The 24,948-nt window shown below is 40.8% G+C and overlaps 1 long non-coding RNA gene across 2 annotated transcripts in view; it reads right to left on the minus strand.

Moving 5' to 3' along the window:
* Window positions 1-24,948, minus strand: part of LOC106025749 (uncharacterized) — a 60,958-nt gene that overhangs the window by 12,439 nt on the left and 23,571 nt on the right. The window contains exon 2 of one of the 2 annotated variants that reach the window (XR_010050257.1): window positions 4,640-4,955. This is a non-coding gene — a long non-coding RNA (uncharacterized LOC106025749). Of the gene's footprint in view, window positions 1-4,639; window positions 5,064-24,948 lie in introns of those variants that run through there. The other variant, XR_001199336.2, reaches the window with a different exon arrangement.

A 24,948-nucleotide genomic window follows, 5' to 3' on the forward strand; every position in this document is an offset into this window, starting at 1 on the left:
ACTCTATTTCATCCCTCTTTGTATCTTTCAACTAAAACAAAGATATTTCTTTGAAGCAGTTTTAGCAGTATCCATATAACAGCTATGCGCCTTCACTTAGATGAGGATTCTTTTGGCCAAGATAATATGGATTCTGGAACAGGAAGGAACTTCCGCTGTATCTTTAGTCACTATCTTATCTATGCTGGGATCCTCCTCCCCAACTCATCCTTTCTGTAATTTACTGCCTGTTTCCAAAATGAAGCCTCTTGGAAGGAGTTGGGGAAAGCCTAAGTTCCACATTCCAAGGAGCAGTGGAAAGAACACACAAAGTTCTACATTTAATGTTAATTCCTTTGCTTCCTTGAAATGAAGCTTTGTTCCATTTAAGAAAACTGCATAAATAATGGGAGGAAAAAATGACCTAACAGAGGCAAAAACACTACACGTAGCAGTACACTTTCAATGAATATTACTTAATATTATCCCAGTAGTAAGAAAAATAACACTGAAAAAAATTATTCTTACAAGTTATATGGTTCTGTAGAAAATTCAGGAAGCATAGATAAGCAAGGTGAAAATGAGAAGGCCTATAGCTATTATCAAACGAACTCAAACTCAACATCCCCACATATACACCTCCACACTGTACTTGTGTTTGTACATTTTTAAATAAACGTGAGATCACATTGAACAATGCAGTTTTGTGATTGAAATTCTCTCCCGATGGTGTGTTTAAGCATTGGTCTTGATTGATACAGACAGTTCTCCTGCATGATCTTTCATGTTCATATTATTGCTTCACATTTTACTCAATTTCCCCATTGGACATTAACTTTAGGAAACTATTTCTACATCAAAAGGAATTCGATGGGTCAGAACTTCACAATATTCAGAGTTTTCAATTACTGTTTGTATCAGAAATCTTTTTTTTTTTTTTTTATCGGTACTGGGGATCGAACTCGCGACCGCCTACTTGCAAGGCAGGTGCTTATGCCGCTGAGCTAAATCCCTAGCCCAATATTCAGAGTTTTCATACTCTCCTGGGTGCTCCCCATTTATAGCAGTGCCCCCAGGTCCTAGCTAGTGGGGAGTGCATAATCTCAGGGTACATTCTTGTGATTTCGCCCAGTCCCTCCTTCCTTGGTGTAAGCCCTGCTGGTGGTGCCATACTGAATTGATTTGTCCTCCAATCCAGTTCTCAGAGTGCTAAAAGGGAGGGATGATCTGGTCCCTACCAGTGCTCTATCATCACTGTGGCACATGTACGTACCCCTGTGGGATGCCTGGCAAACCTGACTTCGTTAACAACGTTGATAGAGAGTTTCCAGAATGAGTACTTCTGGAATGCTGGACCAAGCCACTGTGGGCTGGGATTACAAGTGTGTAGCTGAAAGCCACACCAGTGCTTGCAACATCCAACAGCTCTTCAAAGACATTTCCCGGATCTTCAAAGACATTTCCCGGAAGATCTTGAATTCTCCAAGGTAGCTTCACACAACCCTCCTAACCCAACCACTGGAAGCAAACATAGCTTCTAACCCTAGGAGCCTTTACAGACTAGGCTGTCAGGTAACCAAACATAGACTGCGTGTTCTGTAGGTGAGAGGGAGAGTCTGTCTGCAGCATACCATGTAATGGTACTCAGTGTGAGCCACAATGGCCAGCTGTGGTGGTGCATACTGTAACCCCAGCATTTGGGAGGCTGAGGCGGAAGGCTGAGTGTGAGCTAGGCCAGCCTTGACTACACGGCAAGACTCTGTCTTAAAGAAAGGAAAGTCATACAATTTTATCGGAGTGGTTGTCACACAGACAACATTGGCATCTCATTCCATAGTCATTGCATTTTCTTTTATATGTTGTTTTCTTTCTAAAGTTTCTTGTGAATCTTAAAATAGGATCAAGACTTAACTAAGTGTAGAAAGCACTCAGTAAATGATAAGTTTCCCTTTCTCTTCTGCTTTTGTAGGTTGTTACAGTTAATAAAGCATTTTAATTTTGATGTCCATCATTTGATTGGTCTTCTTAACCATGGAGAGGCAGTATATGCTTTTTGGGGGGACAGGACTCATGATGAACCCCAAGATGGCCTCAAATGTGAGGTGATCCTCCTACCTCACCCCTGCCTGCTGTGATTACAGGTTTTTTTTTTTTTTAGTGGTATTGGGACTGAACCCAGAGGTACTCTGCTATGAGCTATATTCTTATCTCTTTTTACTGATTCATTTTTTGTTTTGAGATGAAGTGGGGGGGTCCCACTAGCACTCCCAGGTTGGCTTTGAACTTGTTGTCTTGGTTATTTTCCTCATTGCCCAAACAAAATACCCAACACCCGAAGTGAAAGGAAAGGTTTAATTAGTTCACAGTTTGGAGAGGTTTCAGTTCATAGTTGGCTGGCTCCCAGGCCGGGTGGCATGGCAGGGCGGGTCACAGAACAGGCAGCAAGGGAGTAAGAAACAGCCTGGGTCAAGCCTCTTTCTGTCCCTCGTGTTTTATCTAGGCTACCCACCATTGGGCAGGTAGCACTCACACCCTTAATCCTAGCACGGCCTGCTTAATTCCATCGCCCCACATCCCAGATCCAGCCACCTCCCAAAATCTCACTCATGACTGCATGAGATTTTGGAGAGGGGTGGCATCTAGATACAAGCCACAACACTGGTGATCCTCCTGTCTCAGCTTCCCAAACAGCTGGAATTCCAAGTGTGTCCCACCATTGTTAACTAATGCACCAGTACCTGTTTGATATATAAGAAAGTGTTTAAATCTAGCTGTGTCAGCACTAATTTCTGCTTTGATCAGGAACTCTCTCAAGACAAATACTTTCTTTGCGTTTCTTTGTTTAAAATCAAACAACTCAACAGGGCAGAGTTCTACAACATGTACATACATATGACATGAGAAATTAATTCTCCTACTGAAGTCCACCTTAAATAGGGATCGTGGTTGCCTTTTGCTTCCAGGAGTTCTGCTGTTGATAGAAGGAGACAAAGTACTCTATCTAATGTGAATTTATGAATGATTGTCTCCCCATAAAAAATTATTCTGCAGCTTGGAGCAATTAAAATGGTCTCTCTCCTCTCTAAATTAGTGTAATTAATACTATAGTCTTGGTTGTTTATCATGTCTTGATAATATCACAAGGGAATGAAAATATTGGCTCTTTTATCCCCTTAAATAGCTGAGATGAAACCGTCCAAGCTCTAATGTTACAACAGCTGTTTCTCATGTCCCAGAATATAATTGGCTGGTTCTGAGGTTACTAAATTGTAAGAAATTGACTTTGGTTTTATGCTTGCCTACTTTTGGTGGAGGGAAAGATGGGAAATGTTAGCTTTCCCTCGTAATGAAAAGGCAGAACCTTCCCTGGTGAAATGGCAGCTTCTGGGTCTCATCTGTGTAATTTCCCTGCACAGCCCACTGTCTGTGTACATTGGGTAACAGGCTTGGGAAAGCAGGACCTGTCCAGCCTTCCTCCTAATTAGCTTCCAGCCCAATGCAGCTGCCCGAAGCGCATCGGCGCCTTCCCACGAGGGGCTCTTTCTGGAAGTCACTATGAAGTGGCCTGGTCACTGATGACAGATGCAATGGGGGATTTGAGACCATAATTATCCCAAGTAATTTGTAGAAGAAAGATTTTTTCTTTTTTATCAGAGTATCTTCATTGCTCTGAGCAGTTGTTCTCAAAGTGTCCTGGCCGGACCAACACCATCAGCAGTACCTAGCAGCTAGGGAGCCAGGCATGTTTTTAGGCCCATGCTGGACTTAGTGAACCAGAAATATTGGAGGGCAGGTCAGGCCCAGAAATCAGTGTCTTAATGAGCTCTCTAGGTGATGCTATGGCACCCTAAGCTTTGAGAACCAGTAGCTGAGGTTTAACCACATTTCCCTGTTTTGTTGTAGGGCAACACTCATGAGTCTACTACCAGCTCATCTATCACCTAATCTTCAATTAATCTCCCAAAGGACAGAGCTAAACACACTCATCTCATAGCAGTTCACCAGAGCTTCACTCAGCCCTCACTGCCTGCCACTCTTTTTGGTGTGCTCATTTCTGGGGTTGTGGGGCGGGGCTTCTAAATCTCTACATCTAAGGAGATCTTAGTAGAATGCAGATGCCAAATTGGCAGGGCCAGAGCGGGGCCCGGGAGTCTGCATTTCTCACAGGTTTGCAGCCAGCACTGGTGCTGGTCTAGAGATCACACACAGCAGTGACTGATGGATGGGCATTTGTGAGGTCAAGCACTCACTGGAGACAATCACAAATTATTATAAATGATTTACTGGGTGATTTGTGTAAAACGAAGACTCTGAACAATAACTTCTGTAAGAGTGTCAAATCCGGCATTGAGGTTGGCCTTAAATAAGGTTCTGCTCGCTGCAGAGATTTCTTCACGATGGCTCTCCTCTCCTTGGTTCCTCTGCCTCGCTCCGCTCCTCACCCATCTCCTCCCATCCAACACTCTCCCTCTGCTTTTTCCCATTCTATTTTTATCCTCCAGTTGTCCTCCTCCCTGATCTTTTCAATATGAAGCCTTAGCTGGCGTCTTTACTGGTGCTTACAAAAGTCCCTCAAGAACCAAAAATCTAGAAAGAGTATCAAAATTTTAGAGATCATGGGAAAAGGCATAAAATAGAATTTAAGAAAATCTAATTTTACCTCTTAAAGTTTTTCCAATTGCAAATCTAGATGCTCACCACCAAGTCCCAATGTCGTGTCCTCCACCCGGTGGCTACAGCTGCTCCAAGACTTTGAACTCAGCTCTTCGGATGAGAAAGAAGTCAAATGTGCGCTGGATCCCACAGCCAGGTTCCAGATTGGCAAGCTTCCTTTAAGTTAACTTTTGGAAATGACTTTGAAGTGTCCCTCTGTGAAAAGCTGGTGGTATGCACAGCTGAGAACTTTGCTCTGGGATCTGGTTCCTCCAGCCCAGCTGCACATGGGTACATTGGAGGAGGGAGACCTTCAATGTCTTCTGTAAAGTGATAGCAGAAGGAGACTATAGGAGTCATAGAAAATGAAGCAAAAAATGATCAAACAGCAAAGAAGAAAGTCCAGAGAACCCTGGGTGAGGAATCCTAGGCTGTTCCTGTCTCCTCCCCCTCCTCCTCCTCCTCCTCCACCTCCTCCTCCTCCTCCCCCCCCCTCCTCCTCCTCCTCCTCCTCTCCCATTTCTTAGGTAATAGCAATTCTCCTCCCTGCAGAAGGTGTATTCCTATCTCCCCGAAATGCCTGTAGTTGCCCCGTGGCCACTGAGTTCTTTGGTTTGGAGGAGAAGTATCAGCCTAACTTGAAGGTCAGGCCTTTCCCTTCCGAATTGTTCTTATGTCCTGTGGGTTAGCACAGTGCCATCCAACAAATACTAAGAATACACATGAGAAAGCATTTTTCTTGCCCATAGAAGCCCACTTTCATTTTGTGGGGTGAAGATTAGAGGAGAAAATTAAATATCACTGTTAGGCAGGATGAGCCAACAAAAAGCGGAGTGGGACGGACCTCCATCTGGAATGGAGGAATGGGGACAAGGTGAGCCTTGATTTGGCTCTTAAGGGATAAGGAAGGAGGCAGCATGGGACAGAGATAAGATCCTGGGTCTTAGGGACACACGCTGGCTCCATCCCTTAGTGAGTGGCTTGGGCAGGCTGCAGAGTTGGTGCGTGTCCGAGTGAGGTGGTGCGTAGAAACCCTGCATAGAAAGTCAGGTACAAAGCAAGGAGCAGAAGCCGCTCTGGTGTTTGCTATGGTCCGAATGCTTGTGTGCCCCCAAATTCCCCTCTCCCCCGGCAATAACAGGACATGGGGTCTTTGGAGGCAAATGGGTCCTGGGAGGAAGCCCTGGTGAGTGGGATTAATGTTATTGCAAATGAAGCCCAAGAGAGACCCCCCCCAGCTTTTCCATCATTGGAGGATGCTTCTAGAAAGTGCCATCTATCATTCCCACTGGACACTGACTCTGCAAGCACTTTGAACTTGGTTTTCCCAGCCTTCAGAACTGTGAGAAACAAAAATAAAAGCATGTGGCTCATAAACCACTGTGTTTATGGTGTTTCGTTAGAGCAACCCAAACAAATTGTGGAGAACAGGGCTGAAAACAGGGATACATGGTTGTGAAATTGCATGAAGGATGCAGGGAAGTCAAAGACCCAGAGTCATCGATGGGCTTCAGGGCTGGTCTAGCAGCTGACACCACAGTTCAGGAAGGTGCAGGAAACCACCCTCCCCATCACAGCTGCCCTGCGGACCCAGTCTGGTCCCCAGGCACATTGGAGAGTTCCCATTTGGTGGGAGTGTGTGGCAGCCCCCAGCAGAACTGCAGAAGGACAGTTGTCTTTATAAATGCTTCCCGAAGGCACAGTGAGTTGGCGAATTCTATACTGCACCCTACTGAACAGCAAGGCAGACCAGGGAATGTACATTTTGGCTTTCTGGCTCTTGAGATGTAGGGCAACGTGAGACGGAGGTCGTGGCATGGCTGTTGATGCTAACCAGTCTAACTGTCAAGTGTGGTAAAGAGAATCAAGGCATGCTACTCTGTGTCAAAAGAGCAAGCCATGCTGAAGAAAGCCAACCAGAGATTAGTGGCAGGTTTTGGCAGACGTTAAAATACTCTTTCCTTTAGACTGCTGGGAAATCCCGAGATGGCGGGAAAGGACTCTCGTGAGAAAATGGTAAAGAAAGAAATGCGACTACATGTATTTCCCCCCATCCACCCTGTGATGAGTAACAGTGATGGCCCCTCTCTCGCTAGGACAGCAGAGAGAATACTACAGCTTGCCCACACCCTGAAGCTGGTCCCCTCTCTCCTCCTACTGCCCTACTGGAAGGCTGAGCTCCATGTTTCCATTAGCTGTCACTCGGATTCTATCAGCTGGGACCTTCTCCCTCCCGCTCCACCCCCTAGGGTGATAAGCACATTTTCCAGCAGCTCTGGGGTCAGGGTTGCTTACAGAGACTGTGCCAATCCAAACAAGCCCGGCTGGAAGTTCTGGATGTCCTTCCCTCTTAGTGGCCTCCTCTTAGCCTAAGCCCCAGGGGATCCTGAGCCAGCAGACTTGAGCAGGAGAAAGACAGGCACTGTCTCTTCCCCAGGGAGAATCACAGAGCTGTCGGCGTGGCCAGGGGCTACATCTTGTAAGAAAAACTTTGGCATCCTTGGAAATAGCATGATTGAAGTAAAAGAATAAATAATAATCAAAGTGAAAAAAGTAGATTGCAAAACCAGATCGTGGCCAAATGCTCTCACTTTTCTGCTTCCGAATGCCTCCGGCGAGGTCAGACCATGTGTCTGTCCTCTGTGTGTATATCGTACAGCCCCAAACTCAGAAGAGGCTCTGAATCATAACGTGCAATGACTTTTGTTGGGGTGACGGCATTGTGTTACAAAAAAGTTGACCCTTGAAAACTATTTCATTGGTGCCTCTAGATTTTCCTTTTTCATTTTTTGAAGTTGGGTTGGGTTGTATCATTAGGTCAGCAGACTGAGTTGAAATGGCATGTGTCTGATAGAGTTATTTCCAAAAGATGAAAAATATTAACAAAAGATGAGAAATATAAAATAAAAAGCGGCCTTTATTCTGAGAACACGGAGAGAGATGACCGGCAACCCCCACCGCTGGCGTCCGGCGATCTCTCCGGCGGACACGCGGCGTGGGGGCCTGTAAATAACCTCGGTTTGGGGTGGAACCTAAGGCGGGCATTAGGGATACACAGGTAGCCCATTGGTCCTAGGTTTGGCGCCATATGTAAATTCCCAGGGGCGGGAAGATGGCGTCACAGGTAACTTCCTAGGGGCAGGGCAAGATGGGGCTTCCTGCTTCCGGTTGTGGCTTTCCTGGCTACAGTGTCCTGTCTGGGCCAAACCTTTCAGTGTCACTTACGCCAGGCCAGAGCTCTGAGCTTCTTTCCCTTCCTCTTCCTTCCGTGAAGCAACTTTGCAAGCTTTGTCTCACACACAAAGAGGACGCAGACCTCAGAGTCAGTGTGAGGCTCCCCTTCCCTGTGAGTGGCATTGCATTTTATGTGAGTGAGAAATAAAGCTTTGGTGAGCTAGGTCACTGGGACTGCAGGGTATACCTGTTACCGCAGCTTAGTCTTGATTTTCCTGACTAACAAACATGGAGTTATTCCTGCCTCAATTCCACAGAGATTTACCCCGGAGTATTAATTGCAGGGGCAAGAAAAATTTAGAAACTAGCAAAGAGGTAAGTTATGGAAATAAACTCTCAGTTTCTGAAATTCAAGGGACATCATCCACACTTCTCTGACTTGGGTGTTTTGAAAGTCTTGGGATTTTAGCAACTCTCTGTCTAACATGCTGATTTGAGACTCAAACGCTTACAGGAATCTCAAAACTAAAAATTAACGCAGTAGTTCCTTACAAGTTTACCTGACTTACATTTGCAAAGGTTGCTACCAATGTAGAATCTCATTAGAGTCTCCTAAATAACCCTGTAATGTGAAGGTAGCTGCCTCGGTGTAACTGCTGCCATTTGTTATAGTAAGACAGTGAAGGCTGGTCCGGAGAGGGCCACACGTGGACAGGGGACAGGCCCGAGTCTACTGTTGTCATGTACCATACACATAAAGCTTCTGCTGATAATCAGATTTTTGGCTTTCCAGGGTACAGCTTACAAGTACAGCAATTGAGGCACAGGTACAGGAGACAGAAATGACACCCACAGAACTCCGGTAAGTAGTTTTAAATAAAAAGGTCAAATAACAGCTCCAGGTCAGTAACAGAAGTGGGGTGTGTGACATAAGTGGGGCACTTTCATACTTTAGTTTACCTTTGCTGTGCACCAGGCTCCAGCGTAATTATTAGGATATGAGCAAGAAGGAAAGACCAGAGTTGGACCTTGAGCTCAAAGACCCAAATTTAGGAAGAAGAATAAAGCAGGCTGGGAAGGGTTAGGATTCTCACAGAGCCCTGGGGAGAATTCCTTGTGGCAGTGTTTAGGAAATTCCGCAGAACAGCCCCTCCCTAATTGGGACAGTTCTGAATGGCGGGTGTTTTAGAATGACACCTCCAGCCATCCTGGAGGGAAGTGGCCCTTCCACAGCACTGACAGCCACACACCCATCTGTGGCCTCAACTAAAGAGTTTTACTAAGGGTCCAGAGGTTTTTCTCGACCTCTAGAAACACTGGCACTGCATTAGGGAAGTTTCTCCAATCTGCCACAGCAGGAGGCCACACAGCTGCCCCAGGACCTTGAACCTCACCTCATGCTTCCACTGCCCAAGTTAACAAATGTTAGAAGCTGACTCTATCGACTCAACAATGTATAGCCACGAACTGAAATGCTGGTAACCTTTAGGAATCAATTTCAGCATTAATGTTGCATCCACGTCCTACGTTCATCTGCACAGAATCTATTTCTGCAGCTGTCCCTGTATTTTTCTCCAGAAGGTGCCTCTCATCTCCGGCTTTCAATCCTCCAAGCCCTGCCTTAGCTGTCTTCTGGGGGCTCCCCTCCCCCACCATGCCTGCACACGAAGTGAGTGCCTGATTTAGGGCAGAAAACCTGCTGGGGTGGAACCCACTGGTGAGCTGGATGGCTTAGGTCCTTGGGAGAACTTCTGGTCCAACAAACCAACATGCATGCGTCCTTTCCCTCTGCTTCTCCAACACCTTCAAGTGCTCCGATGCTGGTCATAGCAGTCTGCTGGAGACAGGAATGGCGGCCGTCTTGGCACAGGGAAGCTCTTTGACGACTGGGGCTACTTGCATGTCATATATTTGTGATGTCTGTATTTCCAGGCAAAGGCCCCGGCTCTGGATGAATTATCTCCTGCTGGGTATGTATGTGGCTAATCCTGTGTCATAGGCTCGTGGGAGTCGGGGAGGGAGAGAGCGAGGGAAGAGGGGATGTGTTTAGACTTGGTCTATGTGGAGCACAGACCAGGATACTTGTTAGAATAATGAATAATACCAATGAATAAACCAGAGGCACTAGCTAGGGCCTGTTTTTGACAGGCTCATTAGGGAAATATGATGGCAAGCCTCTTCTGATTGAATTATTCAGCTTATACTACGTGTTCAAGCTTTCCAGTGGAGGTGGCATTATGAAACTGGTAACCTTAAAAAATTCCCAAAGGTTGACTTTGGATTTTTCCTGTTTGGGGCATAGTGAAGACCTGTGGTTACTGCTGTGTCTGATCTATTGGGGAACACATGCAAACCAGTAGACACAGTGCCTACGAAGATGGGTCCTTTTTTTTTTTTTTTTTTTTTTTTTGTCTTTTTCCTTTTTATCGGTACCAGGGATCGAACTCATGACTGCCTGCTTGCAAGGCAGGCGCTTATGCCGCTGAGCTAAATCCCCAGCCCCAGGTCCTTTTCCTTTGAAGCACTGTGTTTTACAGATCTTCTTTTTTACAGTATTAGTCATGTACGACCCTGTCGCTTTAAATAAGAGTTTAGCACAAATAGAAAAACATTTGACTATGGAATTAATTATGCAGAGCCCCAAGTCAATTTACATAAATGTTTTTGCTCTGGAATTATGATTATTTTAAAGCAGAGGAGAACTTTGGATTAAAGAAACCCTTATTTCACCTATGAGGAAGCAGAACTGTATGTAACCTGTGAAAGATCACAGCATCAGCTGGTATTAGAAGCTGCACTAAAATCTCCAACTCATGACACCAACTTTACACCAACTGTATCACAGGGTAATGTGCAAAACAGGTCACAGATCAGACCCGCTAGCCAGTAAGTGTGCTCCGGCAGGCTCCCTCCACCTGTGACTACACACGACCAGATTGAAGGAGGCTGGTGGTTTTCCCCCGGCAGTATATACACAGGGAATCCACAGCAAGAAGGGCTTTGAATCTAGAACAGTGAATCTCCAGCTTCCTGGCGAAATGCATGAGGACAGAGTCAGTCAGGAGGGAAGTCCAAATTTTTGCAGAGTAAAGGCAACCATACCCCTTCACTTCAGTTACTGTAGAAATTCACGCCCTGGATGTTGATGTTTGACAATCCTCACTCCTGTCGTAGGGTCCCTGAGGACAGACATCTCTGTCTCATTACCGTTGCCTGCATTTTGTGTAAATCTGGGAAGTCATTCAAAACTATCTTTTTATCACTACCAATTCATACATGCATTTATTATTTATGTGATTAATAAAATAAAAATGTATCTAAAAATAAAGGGGGTCAAGAGATGGAGGGTGGGGAAGAAAAAGGTTCAACAAAGGAACAAAGTTGTGCTCAGTACGTGGACCAACTCCCCACGAGGGACGCGAGCAGTGCATACTGCGGACGTGGACGACAAAGAAAATGGCCTGAAAAAAGTAAAATGTAGGTCACAGAGGGAGAAAAGGAAAACAGGAAGGAGGAGGGAAGAGAGGGATGAAGAGCAGGAAGTGGGTACATAAACAAGAAGGAGGGAAGGCAATATTGCCTCCAATCCCCGTGCCAGATTTTTATGAGACTGGGTTAAAAGTGAGAGGGGCAAGAGGAATCCTGGAAACTGACAGCCTCATTCTGCAGCAGTGGAGTTTGTTTCTCAGCTGCAATTCCCTGTCTTCCCCTCAGGGTGGGCGGTGGGTTCAGGGCACCGTGTGGTACGGCTGCCCTCCAGGAGCTTGCATTCCGGTGCAGTTTGCCAGTGAGATCTTTTACACAGATGGCAGCCTGGCAAGCGCCCAATCAATGGGCCCTAAACCTTGAGAGTCTTTTAGTATCTTTAGATGTTATTTTATAAAGCAACATTTAGATGAGATTTTCAGATATAAGCAGCAACATTTAAAACTTAGTATTTGGATAGTAAATAACAATTTTGTAGCTATTATGTAATTTCAAGTACAAATACCTACTATAACTCATTCCCAACTACCTTAGCCTGGGGGATTATCCTGAAGGGTAAATTACACACTTGGCATAAATCCAGCCATTGAAAATATCCACTTGAAAGTGCATAATTATATTGTTCCTGCAGCACATTGCATAAGTACATCTAAGTCTGCAGATTGTTCTTCAGCGTTCACCAGCATCTGAAAACTATATCAGATCAAGACATCGTGCACTGTTGGACATTATCTTGATCACTCATTCATCCATCCTTTCTCTCAACCGTATATTCCACCGTTATCCATTGAAATTTATGGCATGTTATCACCCTTGGAGCTGGAGTGCAGTTTGGATAAGAATGTGGCCTCTGCCTTGCAGAGTTAGTGGTCTGGGTTATTGTATTACAAGTCAGGTTCTCCAGACACAGGAACAAAGTCAAGACTGAAAGAGGTTTATTGGGTAGTAAGCCGGTGAATATGGAAGGGTAGGGATGTGAGACTGACTGGAGAGGGAAGTTCCTCAGATCCCAAAGCAGAAACTGCATTTGTAGAGAGTGACTTGGGCCACTGTGCAGATGGGACACAGCGTGGCCGGCCTGCTGAAGGAGTCCAGAACTGTCCCTGTTTCCACTGTTGTGCTCCTTCCTCAGCTGGGGCTGCCCAGAAAGATCATGGCCTCAGGTTTCAAGCTAAAGCAGATCTTGAAGGCATTAACAGCTGGAGGCTGTCAGTTAACTGCACTCCTTGCAGCTAAATAGCAAGTTCTTTCTTGAAGGGAGATCAAAGTGACACAACCCCATGGCTGCCACATGGTGTGATCAGGAAGAAGGCAAATAAACAGGCAATTTAAATCCAGTAAGGGTAATGACAGAGTGCCAGGAAGGGGGGAGCTTACAGATGGAGCACCAAACTGAGACCTGGAGACTGGGAAACTTCCAGGAAGACTTGGTGTTTAAGAGGAAGCTTAGATCACAAGCAGAATGAGATAGGGCAGGTAGAAACTGTACCAGGCAGGGAGCATGAGGTGCAGAGCCTTGTGGGAGACAAAGCGTGGCCCATTTGGGGACCTGTCAGCACCCACTATGTGACGTTGATATCTCATTGTCAGAGGTGGGAGCAAGAGACAAAGGTGGAGAATAATACAGAGGGTAAAGAATGAACAGCCTTGTACACCACACTGAAGAACGCAGGCCACATCATCACAAGCAAAATGGTCTGTGATTTGAACACAAAAATACCAATCATTTTTCTCTGCTGGATTTTTTTGAAAATCTTGAAGACCCTGTATTTCAGGTCTCTGGATTGTTTTGGATACTGGTGGGCATTATATAAAAGTGGTTCTGTTCCTAAGGAGAAAGAGCATAGTTCGCTGTCATTCACTGTGTTCCTTCTAATGTAATGTGTTTATCGCAGGCCATTTCATTCTTTGGATATTGAGCAAGAAATCACAGGACTTGGGGTGGAGGATGAGAAGTTACAGAGACACGGATCTCTCAGAGACATCAGACCAAGGATCAGAGCAAGAATGTGAAGGACGAGCTTCAGTTCCAGGAGCAGAAACGGAGTGGAGCCAAAGATATAGTCTGTCTGCTTCTAATTTAGAGAGCAATGCTTAAACTATGAGCCCTGAGCTTTCATGTCCTATCCTATTCTGAGGGAATAATTGCAAACGGAAAGTTTTCCAATCATTGCCAAAGACGGCCAACAGCTAAAGAGAGTTTTCCAGTAGCAGGCTAAACACCTCACAGTTGAATGATTTTTTTTATTTTTGCAGTGTTGAGAATCAAACTCAGGGTCTCAAGCATGCTAGGCAAGAGCTCTACCACTGAGTTCATTCTCAGCTCTCATACTTAGTCATGTGATGCTCAGAATAGCACAGTCCAAGAGGAGGCACTCTAATTATGCTTAATTATGCTTATTTTCTCAGATAACTGAGGCTAAATAAATGTCTGAGATCCCACAGTTAAAGTAAACCAAGTTAACCAAGTTTAAAACTTAGACACAATCTATAGAGAAGTTTAAACAAGATTTGGTTATGTGTATATAAAGGAATACTAAGAAGTTACTACAAGTGTTTTCAAATTGTCATTAATGCTTTAACAAATATTTACACTATTACTGTGAGTGAAAAAGTGAAATGCAGTGTGCTACACACAACATGATACTTTAAGAAACAGCCTCACTGGAAATCCGCAGAGTGGTGCACAGCAGAGAAACAGCCTTCCCAATATTTAGAGTTCAGACACTGGAATACAGCAATGCAAGGAAGAAAGGAAGGAGAAGCAGATTCCTGGGACCCAGTGAGGGTCTCAAGTGAGAATTGAAGCCCACAGGAAAAGCAGAGACAGAGAGAGAGAGAGAGAGAGAGAGAGAGAGAGAGAGAGAGAGAGAGAGAGAGAGAGAGAGAGAGAGATCCCAATGAGAAGAGGAGGGTCTCAAACCTGCAGGCACATGGTGACTTCTGGCAACCTCAGAGGCCTACGTGGAGAAATGCACCAGTGGAACACAGTGGTAGACAAAGAACTGCAGTGTTGGCGAATTTTTGGGCTCAGATGCTCCCCAGGAGAGGCTGACTGGCCAGTAGCCATCTTCGAGAGGGGACAAATGACTGGGAACTCAGGACAGCAGCTAGCTCCATCTAGTGGATCCCAGTGTCAGGCCAGGCTGCTGAGTACAAGTCAGCAGGAGGGGAAGCAGCCAAGTTCAAGATGGCAGGAGGCACACAGAGGGTTCCAGGCCGAACAAATCAGGTTCCAGCCTCACAGCCAGCAACCAGCCTGAACCTCAGTGGCACTAAAGGTGCGGGCTTGCTGGGATTACCCTCTGCCCCACTGTAAAGCTCCAGCTGGCCTGATGGGATCAGTCAACATGGATCTGGGTTCTGTAGGTCCACTCTGTCTACACTGACAGCAGACACAAGCCCCGAAGGAGACATTTTTCTTTTCTTCCCTTTTTTTTTTTTTTTTTCTTTCTTGCTTTTTGTTTTTGGTTTCTTCTTTTTCATAGTTGTTTGTTATTATTTTTATGTGAGTGTGAACATTATTTCTAGTCTTTTGTTGCTGTTCTGTTCTTGATTGTATTTCTTCCTTCTCTCTTTCCCTCCTGTCTTCTTCTACTCGTTTCCTCTTTTTCTATTTCTCTATTTTTCCCCTAACCCCTTGAAAATGTTCTCCCCAGAGGATAAAATCATTATACTGAAGGCATGTTTACTGATTACAACCTTATGGTTTGTCTTAGATTTTGGTATGTAATCACAATTCTAGTTCATATGAGTAAAGGTGTCAAATTAATAATTACCATAGTTTGTCATTTTCTAGGTTGTTTTGATGCTATTGTTATTGGTGATTGTACCATTTTAGCTAAGGTGCCATGATTGTTCTAATCAGTTTGTCTTCCTGACAGGCCAAGACTGAGACTGCCTGAGTGCCATAAATAATACCATAAGCCAGTGCCAAAGACCCAGGGGTTAGGCAAAATAGGCAATAATTTTTCATCCCCAATAAATTGAAGAGGTAGGATCTGGCAACAGACTCAAAACCCAAATCCAGCTACACCTGGGAGATATCTGTGAGAAGTAATCATTTCCTAAAAATTCTAAATACTAGCACCAAAGCTACTCACCACAGGCAATTTACAAGCGTCAAACCATAAAATCCCATTGAAAGTATACATAGCAGAATGAGCCAATGTGAGAACAGAATAATAGATATATAGAAGACAAGGTAGTGCCTAGAAATCATGAAAGAAAGATTTCTTAAAATTAGCAAGAGACCATGAAAAACCAATCCAGCAGCTGCTCAGTTACACAAAGAAGAATAATATAAGATTAATAGGGTCAAAGAAAAAGCAGGGGATACCACAAATAAAATGAAAAACCTGTTCACATAAGTAATGGTAGAAAATGTCCCAAGAATGCAAAAAGAAATTGACATACAGATAAGTGGGGCATATAAAACTTCAATTAGCCCTGATAAAAATAGCTACACCAAGACATATAATAGTCAATAGTTCATAAATTCAACACAAGAACAGAATCTTAAAAGCTGTTAGAGAAAAGAAATTGTCTATAAAGGAAAACTTATTACAATCACAGTAGACTTCTTTTTTTAAAGAAAAGAAAAACAATAAAAACAATGGTACAAAATTTCAAAATAAGATTGTAGGAGAGTAAAACTGGTTAGTACATTGCATATTGTTATCTTCAAAGTAATTGCTCATATTACAAGATATAGGCATGACAAATTGCTCAACAATATAGGCACAGATCTTACTTTTCAATGAATTAGTAACAATTAGTAGTATAACTATCTTACCATTATATATACATATGTATTTCCTTTTCATTTCTTCTTTCCCCTATTGCAGTTTCTCTTCCCTTAAGGGTAGTTTCTTCCAATTTCACAATATCTATTATATATTTTGGATCTTTTTCAGCTTCTTACAGTAGGGAGATAATGTAATGTTGACACATGAGAGTCTGATTTATTTCACTTATGAGTATGCTCTCAAGTTACATCCATTTCCCAGTAGTGAATCCATAAGAACCTGGGCTTTTCTTTGTTGATAAATTTTTAATTACATTTTCAATCTCATTAAGTGATTTGGGGTTATTCAGAATTTTTGTATCTTCTTAATTCAGCTTTGGCAATTCATATGTATTTAGGAATCTTCATTTCTTCCGAATCTTCCATCCTATGGGAGTAATGATTTTCAAAGGAGGTGTTGATAAGCTTCTGAATTTACATTGGATCTGAAGTGTTTTCAACCTTTTCATTCCTCAATGCATGAATTTGAGTCTTTTCTTTTTATAAGGTTGGCTAATGGTTTATCGATTTTATTTATTAAAGATCCAACTTTTTGATTCATTAATTCTTTATAATATTTTCTTTGTCTCCACTGTGTTAATTTCTGCTCTGATCTTGATAATTTTCTCCCTTGTATGAGCTTTGAGTTTGTCTTTCTCTTCTTTTTCTGAAAGCTTGAGATGTAATATTAGGTTGTTTATTTGTGCTCATTCAGTTTTCCTGATGTGAGAATTTACCATGATGAATTTCCCTCTTAGATTTGCTTTCATTGCATCCCGTAAGTTCTAGTACGCTGCATCTGCATATACTTTTAGTTGTAGATATTGTTTAATTTCTTTATTTCATCTGTAACCCATTGGTTATTTAGGAGGGTGTTATTTAATTTACATAGCTTTATGGAGTTCTTGCAGTTTTTTTGCCATTAATATCCAATTTCATTGCATTATGGTCAGTTCATATGCATGGAATAATTTAAATTCCTTTGAATTTACTGAAGCATGTTCTGTGGGCTTATATATGGTCTATTTTAGAGAATTCTCATGTGCATCTCAGAAGAATGTATACTGATAATGTTGGGTTAAATGCTCTGAAAAACATCTATTAAGTCCATTTGTTCACAAGTGTGGTTGAGTTCTGAAATTTCTTTATTGAGTTTTTGTCTTGTTGATTTCTCTCTTTATCACAATGGGGTATTGAGAGCTTCTGTTACAATTATGTTATTGCTTATTTGATTTTTTATGTCTATTAATAATTGTCTTATATAGTTGCATGCTCCTGTATTTTGGTGCATATATATTTATTATTGTTACCTCTTCCTCGTCATGTGTTCCCCTAATAAGTATAAGAACAATCTTTTTATGTCTTCTGATCATTCTTGGTTTGAGGTCTATATTGTCTTGCAGCAGACTTCTCTATTTTTTTTTTTTTTTTGTCTTTTTGAGATAGGGTCTCTCTATACAGTTCAGGCTGGCCTTGAGTTCACTTTGTAGCCCAGGCTGGTCTGGAACTTGCAAGGATCCTCCTGCCTCAGCCTCCTGAGTGCTGGGATTATAGGCATGAGCCACCATGCCCGGCTGCAGCAGACTTCTCAGCACAAACCCTCAAGTCAAGGAGATGCTGGAGATAAGTATTTTAAATTCTACAAGAAGACAACCTCCAACCCAGATTGATGTACTCTGCAAAACTATATTTCAAAATTGATGTAGAATTAAGACATTTCCAAGACAAAGAACACCTGAGGAAATTCGTGACCACCACACCAGAACTTCAAAATGTTCTGGAGGACATTCTAGAAAGAGATAATGGGGATTACAACTCCATAGACCTCTACAGAATGAATTCCACAGGCAAGGCAAGCAGTTAAACAGAAGGAGAAAAGTGGGAGTCAACAACAGGAAAATAACATGACAAGGATAATAATACATATCAATTATAACCATCAATGTAAATGATATCAATTCACCAATCAAAAGAAAGAATGGCAGAATAAATCAAGACGCAAGATCCAACAATATGCTGCACACAAGAATCACATTTAATTCCAAGTCATGCACAGACTAAAAGTCAAAGGATGGAAAACAACACTTTGTGAAACAAGAATCTGGAAAAATTGTAGACAAAGTGGATTTCTAACCAGACTAATTAAGAGAGACAACTAAGGTCACTACATCCTTGTAAAAGGAGCAATCCAAGAAGAGATAATAATCATAAATAAGTGCACCAAATACAAGCACACCCAACTATATAAAACATATATTAATGGATGTAAAAAATATAAAAGGACTAATACAATTTAATGGTGGACTTCAGTATCACAGTGTCACAAATAGACTAGCTAGACAGAAACCAACAAAAAAATACCAGAATTAAAACAAATGAACAAAGAAATACCAGAATTAAAACAAATTCATTTTGAACAAATGGATTTAGTAGATGTCTCCAGCATTTTACCCCATAACATCAGAATTGGTCTCAGGTGTACATAAGACATTTTCCAAAATAGACCATGTACTCACTCATACAACATGCTTAAAACATGCTAAGGAATTGAAATTACCCCATGCATATTATCAGATCATAGTGCAATGATATTGGAAATCAATGGCAAAATAACCCACAAATATCATAAACACATGAAAGTTGAATAAAACCATACTGAACAACCAATAGATCACACGTGAAATTAAAAAAGACATCAGACAGTTTCCACAATTAAATAATAATGCAGGAGAATACACCAGGTCTTTAGGAACACAGTGAAAGCATTCCTATGAGGGAAATTTATAGAGCTGAATTTCCATATCAGGAAAAAGAGCAAATTCAAGTAGCTTAATGTTGAACCCAAGTCTTCTAGAAGAAAAAGAGTAATTTGAGCCCAAAACTTGTATGAGGATGGATATTATAAAGATTAGAGCAGAAATTTAATTCAGTGGTGACTAAGAAAACAATATAAAAATTCAATGAATTGCAGAGTTGGTTCTTTGAAAGAATAAATAAAATTGAGAAAATCTTATCAAGAAAAGAAAAAATGAAAGATTCAAATCCATGCAATTAGGAATGAAAAGTCAATCACAACAGATCCTGTAGAAATCCAGAAGATCAACGATACTTACTTTGAGAAACTGTATTCTAAAAAGTTGGAAAATGCAGGATTGGACAGATTCCTAGATACATATGAATGACAAAGCTGAATCAAGATGATACAAAAATTCTGTATAAGACAATGTCAATTAATGGAATTAAAGATATAATTATCTGGGTGTGATGGCACATGACTATAATCCCAGCACTTGGGAGGCTGAGGCAGGAGTGTTGCTGCAATTTCGAGACCAAACTGGGTTAAAAAGTGAGCTCAGGGCCAGCTGGTATGACATAGTGAGACCCTGTCTCAAAAAGACTAAAAAAAGGAAGAAGAAGAATAAGAAATAATTAATACATAAATTTATTAATTAATAAATTTTCTTCTGATAAAGAAAATTTCAGGCCCTGAAAAAAATCACTGCTGAGTCCTACCAGAAATTTAGAGAAGACATAATGCTACTCATTCTCAAACTCTAAAGAAATTGAAAGGGAAGCAATACTTCTGAATTCATTCTTGGAAGCAAGCATTACCTTATTACTAAAACCAGAGAAGGATACAACCAAAAAAGAGAACCACAAGCCTGTCTCCTTAGTGAACATAGATGCAAAAATCCTCAAAAAAATATCAGCAACCAGAATGCAGCAAATCATCAACAAGATTATACACCATGACCAATAGGTTTCAGACCAGGAGTACAGGGATGATTTAATATATGCAGATAAATAAACACCATACACCATTTAAACAGAGCCAAGGACAAACACATATGATCATTTCAATAGATGCAGCAAAAACACTGGAAAAAATCCAGCATCCATTCATGACAAAATCCTACAGAAAATTGGAATAGGTAATTCTTTCTGTCTTTTTTGAGACAGAGACTTGCTGTATGGTTCAGGCTGGCCTTTGGCTCACTTTGTAGCCCATGTTAGTCTTGAACTTGCAAGGATCCTCCTGCCTCACCCTCCCACGTACTGGGATTGTAGGAGTGCGCCACCAAATCCAGAGGGCATAGATTATATTTATATCAATTTCAACCTCAATATTTTTCATCTCAATCTTATGTAAAAGCCATCTATGACAAATAAATAGCCAATGCCATATTAAATGGACAAAACCTGAAAGCTTTCACTCTGAAATCAGGAATAAGGCAAGGATGTCCACTGTCCCCACTCTTATTCAACACAGTCCTGGAAACTTTAGCCAGAGCAATTAGGCCAGAAAAAGAAATCAAAGGAATAAGGATAGGAAATAGAGGAGTTAAATTATCATTATTTTGGGCAAGACACACAACATAGAAGACCTCAAAAACCCCACCAAATGGCTTCCAATTTAATAACCAAATCTGGCAGTGTAGCTGGATAGAAAGTCAACACTTAAAAATCAATAGCCTTGCTGTAACAAACAGCGAGAGAGAAATCAGTAAAACAACAGTTTTCGCAGTAGCATCCCAAAAATAAAAAACCTAGGAATCAATCTAAGAAAGAAAGTAAAATCTTTTACATTGAAAATTTCAGTACTCTGAAAAGGACCAAAGAAGGTATCAGAAAGTGGAAAGATACCCCTTGCTCTTGGCTGGAAAGAACCAGAATTGTGAAAATGGCCATACTTCCAAAATTTTTATATAGATTTAAGGCAATTTTGATGAAAATATCAGTAGCATATTTCACAGAACTAGAGAAAAAGCTCCCCTAAAATTAATTTGGAACCAGAAGATAGCTGGAATAGCAAACGCAATTCTGGGCAGAAAGTCAAGGTCTGGGGCGTCACAATCCCTGACTTGAAATTATACTACAAAGCTACTGTAATAAGAGAAAAGAAATGGAATGCAAAAGCATGGTATTGGCAAGAGAAAAAACAGGCCCAAGGATCAATGGAACAGATTAAAAGATGCAGAAACAACTACAACCACACTCGGCTACCTTATCTTTGACAAAGGAACCAAAGCACCTTGACTGCAAGAAAGCTTCTTTAATAAATGGTGGTGTGAAAACTGGCTTCCCACATGCTGAAGATATCACCATACAGTAAACTAGAATCAAAATGGATCAAAGATCTAAATATTAAAACACACACACTCAATCTGCTGGCTGATAGAACAGGTAGAACTCTTGAAGACATTGGTGTAGGCAAAGACTATGAACAAAACCTCCATCACGCAGGAAATATCACAAAGAATCAACTGTGGTCTCATTCTATTAAAAAGCTTTTATACAGCAAAAGAAACCAACAGAGTGAAGAGATAACCTACAATGTGGGGACTTTTTTTTTTTTTTTTTTTTTTTTTTTTTGCTGGCTGTTCAGATAAAAAGACTACTATCTGAAATATATAAAGAACTCAAAAAATTCAGAGCCCCCTAGATTTAAAGACCCAATCCAAAAATGGTACTGGAAATGAATTTATACTTCGTAGAGAAGTAGAAATGATAAATAAACATATGAAAACATATTCAACATTTTTGGCCATTTGAGGGATGCAGAAAGAAGGTTTATTATCAACAAATCAACTCATAACAAATCCTGGCAGGGCCGTGCTGGAAAAGGAATCCTTTTCCACTGCTGGTGGGAGTGTAGACTGGTGCAGCCACTGAAGGCTGTATATTCGTTTATATCAGTGTGGAGATTCCTCAAAAACTAAACCTGGAGATTCCATTTAACCCTGCTATTCCCCTTCTTGGTATCTTCCTGAAAGAATTAAAAGCATCATATCACAGTGATGTATGCATATTAATGGTGCACAGTGTGTAACAGCTAAATCTTGGAAACAGCCCAAATATGCAGTAACTAAGTAGACATACCTGTAAACCATACTCTTAGCTGAAATAAATTGGACTTGTGTTTAAATACTGCATTGTTTCTCTGGTGTGGGAAAACAAAAGTCTAAATAAGGACAGAAATATCATAAGAAATAGGAAGAAAATATTCAAATTAGAAGGGGAATAAAGGATGGGGATGGAGAAAGGAAGGGAAAAAAAGAATAGAAGGAAAAATGGAAACGAAGGCTTCGTTAATAAGAAGGGGAAGAGATATTGAAGGAATTGAGGGGAATGGAAAAAAAGAATTAAGATATATCATGTATAGGTATAAGTTCTCCATGATGAATCTTATTATTATGTATATATAAATGTACCAATAAAATTGTTTGAATTGTAGAAAAAAGCATCACTGAAGCATAATTTATACATCGTAATATTCACTCATTTAACTGATACAAATCAATAATTAGATGTATAAAATGTAACACAACATAATCTTGTTTTAGACTATTTCTGCTCTCCATTCATTTCTTATACTATTTCATTAATCTCCATCTCTACCACAGCCATCCACAGGTGAGCCTAGTAGTTTCTTTACAGGTTTGTTCTTCTGGACCTTTCATTGAGACACAATCTTAAACTATTTGATCATTTGCATCTGTCTTCTTCCACTTAGCACAGGAATTTTGAGATTTTGTCATGTCTTACCATGTTCCGTAGTTTGCTATTTTTCTCTGCTGTAAAGTATTTGATTATATGGTAAGATCGTCTTTTACTTGTCCACTCACCAGCAGTGGAACACTTACATTGTTTCTGTTTCTTGACAATTAACAATGCTCTTACAAACATATTTAAGGAAGCCTTTTTATGGACATACGTTATGGTTTGTGTCTAGATGTCCCCCTAAAGCTTCATGAAGTCATGGGGCTTTGATTTTTTTTTTTTTTTTTTTTTTGGAGGTAGCTGGATCTAGAGCATGTGATGGATTCATAGTACAATGCTGGGGTAAGAGGGGCTCGTTGCTAGATCACTCCACTGATTGGATTGGCAGTGCTAATCCTGGGACAGAAGAAGGCTTGTCTTGCTCATAATTTAATTTTTATATTTATACCTTACAGATACAAGTCTTTTCTTGTATTGTGATTTTTTTTATCAGATATCTGATTTGCAAACATCTTTGTTAGTTTTTGGCTTAAGTTATTTTTCTTAATCACGTCTTTCACATAGTAGAAGTTCTTAATCTGTTTGAAAAAGATAATAGTTCTTGTATGATCATGCTTTTGGTACCTTATCTAAGAAAAGTTTGCCTAACCCATCGCACCAAAATTTTTCTCCTATGTTTTCTTCCAGAAGTTTTAAAGTTTTACACTTTGTATTTATGCCCACTGTTCATTTTAGTCATCTTACATTTGTATATGTTTGCAGATATAGGCTGAAGTTATTTATTTATTCTCATATGTATCACCAATGACCCCAGCATCATTTGTTAAAAATACCATCCTTCTCAACTGCATCACCTTTGTCAGAAATCAACGGACCATACATGTATGAATCTATTTCTGGAATCTGTGCTATGCACTATTGATCTGTAAGTTCCTTTGCTACAAATACTAATTCTCATCTGTCTTCATCCCAGTGATTCTCAGCTCGAGTCATTTTGGTTGCTTCCCCACTCCTATTAGGGCACATCTGATAAAGTCTGAAAATATTTTTCTTTGTTGCTCCGGAAGAGGTACTTGCTGAGAAATAATGAGGAGAGCCCAGAGATGCTGCCCAGTGTCCTTCTTTGTGTTGATTGCTCACTAACAAAGACTTGTACAGTTTCGGTTGTCTAGTGTACTGCTGAGAAACTTTGCTTTTGGATTTATAGCAGACATCTTTAAGGATCCCATACATTCAGTGGTATTTTGTTATATCTTCTATGTCACGTGGTATAAGAATTGTACACATTTATCTCTTTTTTTATACTATATATTGTAATTTTACTTCTGCATATGATATAAACATCACAATACATTGTTACTGTTATGTTAAATAGTTTGTTATTATTAAAAGATATTTAAAGAAGGGTTGTCATACTTACCGATTCCAGGGTCCTTTATCTGGTGCATGGATTCAAATGTCCATTTGGTTCCATTTTTTCTTCTTATCTGAGGTGTCTGTGACTAATAATTTTTCAGTTCATAAAAAATTTTAAAAGTCTGTATTTTGCCTTCATTTCTGAAAGACATTTTGGCAGGGTGAAATCTAGATTGGAAGATCTTTTTTTCTTACAGTTCCTTAACAAAGTTTCTCCATTGCTTTCTAACTCACATTATTTCTGATGTGAAATTTGCTGTCAGCCTCAATTTTGTTTTTCTCTGCATGTGTCTTTTGCTCTGTCTTCTTTTAAAATTATCCTCTTTATCATTGGTTTTAAAAAGTTTATTATAACACACTTAGTGTAGTTTTCTTTTATGTTTCTTATGTCTGAGTTTGTTGGAGTTTCTTGGATGTACAAGTTTGTACTTTTCAACAAATTAGGGAAATATTTAGCTATTACTTATTTTTACTTAAATTAAATTTATTGGTACTTTTAGGAAAACATAATGATCATGTTCATCATAGGGAATTTGTACCTGTACGTGATATCTTGATTTTTATCTAATGTATTAATAGGTTTATTCTTCACTCATAAAAAAGAATATAGTTTGGACTCTGAAGATTTGATGTAAAATAAAAATGCAAATAATTGAAAATTATCCATTGAAATGGATAGAAAGCCACTCATGGTGGACCATCAGCAATTACTATGTGCCTTGAGCTGTGTACTGGGGCCGCCAGTCCAGCAAGAGCTGAAGACACATTGTTATATCACCATCCACACCATCTCCAGAAACAGTTCCCAAAGGTTGTCAGGTCAATACATATGAGTATTTAACTATCCCTTTATCTTGCTTTTTTCTTTCCTCCTAACCTTTAATTATGAGAAAAGCAGACAGCAGTACTTTCACACTATTCTTTCCAGTTTGTAAGATAGTGTTGGGTGTTAG

The sequence above is a fragment of the Cavia porcellus genome, unplaced genomic scaffold (assembly GCF_034190915.1).
Source record: "Cavia porcellus strain 051 isolate PalLab524CR breed Dunkin Hartley unplaced genomic scaffold, mCavPor4.1 scaffold_10, whole genome shotgun sequence".
Classification (NCBI taxonomy): domain Eukaryota; kingdom Metazoa; phylum Chordata; class Mammalia; order Rodentia; family Caviidae; genus Cavia; species Cavia porcellus.